At 46.4% G+C, this 3,893-nt stretch overlaps 1 pseudogene; it reads left to right on the top strand.

Moving 5' to 3' along the window:
- Window positions 1–3,086: 3,086 nt before the first annotated feature.
- On the top strand, window positions 3,087–3,618 carry LOC125083901 (60S ribosomal protein L12-like; annotated as a pseudogene).
- Window positions 3,619–3,893: the final 275 nt, after the last annotated feature.

The following is a 3,893-nucleotide window of genomic DNA, read 5'->3' as shown; positions in this document are numbered from 1 at the left end:
GCCATTTTGTTTGATGTGTTAGGAATCAATGCAAGCTCCCCGCACTCACTCTCACTACCACTTGATTAATTACAAATGAGACCTTTCCCTTTGCATTAATGTTCCAATACAGACAGAGCAACCCCCAAAGGCCCGGGCAGCTCTGAGAATGTGGTGATGACCCAGCCAGTCACCTGATTCTCTCAGCCTAATTCCCAGATCTAAATAAATCAGCAGAAAGCAGGCGTGGGGTTGGCAAAATCTCCCTGAACTTTGATCTATGCTATGCTGTCCACTTAGCAAGAGGAAATCTATAAGCAGGAGCCACAGAAAAACATTTAGCATCTTACCTAAAAATGAACAAGAAGATACGTTGTCATTTTGTCAAGCAATGTCCCTTATTTGAGTGCAGAATGAGCACTCAGTGTATCTCTTTCTCTCAGAAGACAAGATTTCTGAGTTAGTGGGGTTTCTTTGCCTTGCCACCAGGAAGCTCCAAGTCAAATACGGTTCCATGGCTCTAGATGCAGGCGTTTTCCTGCACACTCAGGGTGGTTTCTCGTCTCATTTTAAATAAATATTTCAAACTATTATATCATGCATGTTCCTTTTTTTTTTTATTTTATTTTTTATAAACATATAATATATTTTTATCCCCAGGGGTACAGGTCTGTGAATCGCCAGGTTTACACACTTCACAGCACTCACCATAGCACATACCCTCCCCAGTGTCCATAATCCCACCCCCCTCCCAACCCCCCTCCCCCCATCAACCCTCAGTTTGTTTTGTGAGATTAAGAGTCACTTATGGTTTGTCTCCCTCCCAATTCCATCTTGTTTCATTTACTCTTCATGCATGTTCCTTTTTTTTTTTTTTAAAGATTTTATTTATTTATTTGACAGAGAGAGATCACAAGTAGACGGAGAGGCAGGCAGAGAGAGAGAGAGAGGGAAGCAGGCTTCTTGCTGAGCAGAGAGCCCGATGCGGGACTCGATCCCAGGACCCTGAGATCATGACCTGAGCCGAAGGCAGCGGCTTAACCCACTGAGCCACCCAGGCGCCCCGCATGTTCCTTTTTTAAATAAATAATTGAATTACTCATTTTGTCCTGCAAACCTGCTTAATGCTGTTGGAAATTTTCCTTCTTTCTTTTTTTTTTTCCCTCTTTTCTCAAAGATTTTACTTATTTATTTGACAGACAGAGACCACAAGCAGGCAGAGAGGCAGGCAGAGAAAGAGAAGGAAGCAGGCTCCCCGCTGAGCAGAGAGCCAGATGCAGGGCTGGATCCCAGGATCCCAGGACCACAAGCTGAGCCCAAGGCAGAGGCTCCAACCCACTGAGCCACCCAGGTGTCCATCCTTCTTTCTTATAGAATTCTCTTGGGAAAGGAAGATGTCATGGATATTTTTTTTTTTTGCCTCCACAGTATTTATTCTTCAAAAGGTACAACCCAGGGGCCTCCACTTTTAGTCCAGGTTGTCTGGGTAGACCTCTACCCGCTGGCCCAAGGATGGGCATTGCACTTCTTGGGCCACAGTGATTGGGTTGAAGTGCCCTTTAACCTAAGGTGGGTCAGTCAGAGTGAACATCAGAATTTCTGCTGGGAATGCTGAGCAAAGATTCTTGTCCCTTTCTGCTGGGTTTGAATATGTAGGGATGTGGGTCCAAGCACTGCAAAAAGTCATCTTGTGAACCAAAGGGGAAAGCCAGTCTGAAAATGTGTAACTTGAGGAGGAAGAAATGAGAGGCAGAGAAAGAAAGAAAGACATGCATCCTGACAACATTATTTGAGCCCTATATCCCACTGCAGGAACCGATACATTCACTTTGGGTGGGTTTCCAGTGGTTTGCAACCCAAAAAGCCTTGACGGTCTCTGGGGCAGGGAGAGGCTGTTCACTGCACCTGTGCCTCCAAGTCACCCTCTCCCCAGCCCCCACCTTGAGAGACCACAGGTGCCCCTGTGACCAGTCTTGTATCCTCCCCAGGGATGTGAGCATTGTCATAGTGGCACTAGAGGCCTCTTTAGCGCCCTAATGAGAGGTCAGGTTTTGTTGACAACCTCCCAGGCTCTCATTTCTGAGCACCTGTCAGTGCAGACTGAAGGACTCTGCTCTCTCTGCTCTCTCAGGGTTTCCCCTACCCCCTCTCCTCTTGTTATCATCCCTCCTTTGGCCATCTGTCTGCTGATGGCTTCCAAGTCTATTTCCAGCCAGGCTGCTCTGGAGTGTCCCACTTGGGTGCCCCCTTACCCCTGTGCCAGGCACCTCAACCTCCACATCTTCTATCTTTTTGAGGGCAGCTCCCTTGGTCAGGGCAGCTTAGAGACAGGGAATTTCTTCCTCACTCACACTGTGCCTCCATCCAACTGGTCACCAGGTCCAGGCAGACATTTGCCTGATGTCCATGGTATCCACTTCTTCTTCTTCTTTTCTTTTCTTTTTTTTTTTTTTAAGATTTTATTTATTTATTTGATAGACACAGCGAGAAAGGGAACACAAGCAGGGGGATGGGAGAGGGAGAAGCAAGCTTCCCACTGAGCAGGGAGCTTGATGGGGGGCTTGATCCCAGGACAATGAGATCATGACCTGATCTAAAGGCAGACATCTAATGACTGAGCCACCCAGGTGTCCCCTTGGTATCCACTTCTACCTCCAGTTCCCACTGTTTCTGCTTCGATTCAGGTCAAATACAGATCTCCACACTGCTAATCTCCCCTCCTCTAACTTACTACCCATACTTCCATCTGAAACTCCTCCTAAATACTGCCCTCACTTGTAGCTTCCCTTCTCATAACCTTCAAGGACTCCCTGTGACCAAAGTCCTCACTTGCATGATCTGGCCCCACATTGAAAATACTCCAGCATCTAGTATATTTTTCTCCACAAATGCCTCCCATTTCTCTTCCTCCACATCTTTGTTCACTTTGTTCACTTGTTCTATCCCCTCAGCCTCTACCAACTGAACTCCTACTCATCTGTCAAAGCCCAGCTCTAATTCTCCTTTCTGCTAAGAAATGTTTTATCTATGCCCACCTTAAGAGTGGAATCATACTTTTGGCTTTTGGCTCAGAGAAGGGAAAGTTGCAACTGTCTTTAGCCACTAGAATCCGGGTTCATCCAACACCAGCTGCCTCCACCATGCAGCCTGAGTTCGACCCCAATGAAATCAAAGTCATATACCCAAGATGCACTTGTGCCACAACTGCCTTGGCCCCAAAAATCAGCCCCCTAGGCCCGTCTCCAAAAAAAGCTGGTGATGACATCACCTAGGCAACCAGTGAAGGGTCCGAGGGTTACAGTGAAACTGATTATTCAGAACAGATAGGCCCAGTTGAAGTGGTAACTTCTGCCTCTTCTCTGATTATCAAACCCTCGTGGAACCACCAGGAGATGGAAAGAAGCAGAAAAACATTAAACATAGTAGAAATGTCCTTTTATGAGATTATCAACATTGCCCAACAGATGCAGCACCGATCTTTAGCCAGAGAACTCTCTGGAACCATTAAAGAGATCCTGGGGACTGCCCAATCTGTGGGCTGCAATGTTGATGGCCACCACACTCATGACATCATAGTTGACATCAATAGTGGTACAGTGGAATGCCCAGCTAGTTAAAAACTACAAAGGAAAATATTTCAATAAAGGATAATTTTATGATCAAAAAAGGGGGGACAGAATCATAGACTGCCATAGACAGATATGTACCCAACCTATAATTGGAAAAATTATTTTGGGGCACCTGGGTGGCTGAGGAATTTCCTGCTGTAGCATTTAAGTGTCAGAAACATCTCAGAAATAATGTCGTTTGGACACCTGGGTGGCTCAGTTGGTTAAGCCTCTGCCTTTGGCTCAGGTCGTGATCCCAGAGTCCTGGGATCGAGACCCTCATTGGGCTCTCTGCTCAGTGGGGAG

This window comes from Lutra lutra, chromosome 13 (genome assembly GCF_902655055.1).
Source record: "Lutra lutra chromosome 13, mLutLut1.2, whole genome shotgun sequence".
Classification (NCBI taxonomy): domain Eukaryota; kingdom Metazoa; phylum Chordata; class Mammalia; order Carnivora; family Mustelidae; genus Lutra; species Lutra lutra.
This window is presented reverse-complemented; position numbering and strand designations above follow the sequence as displayed.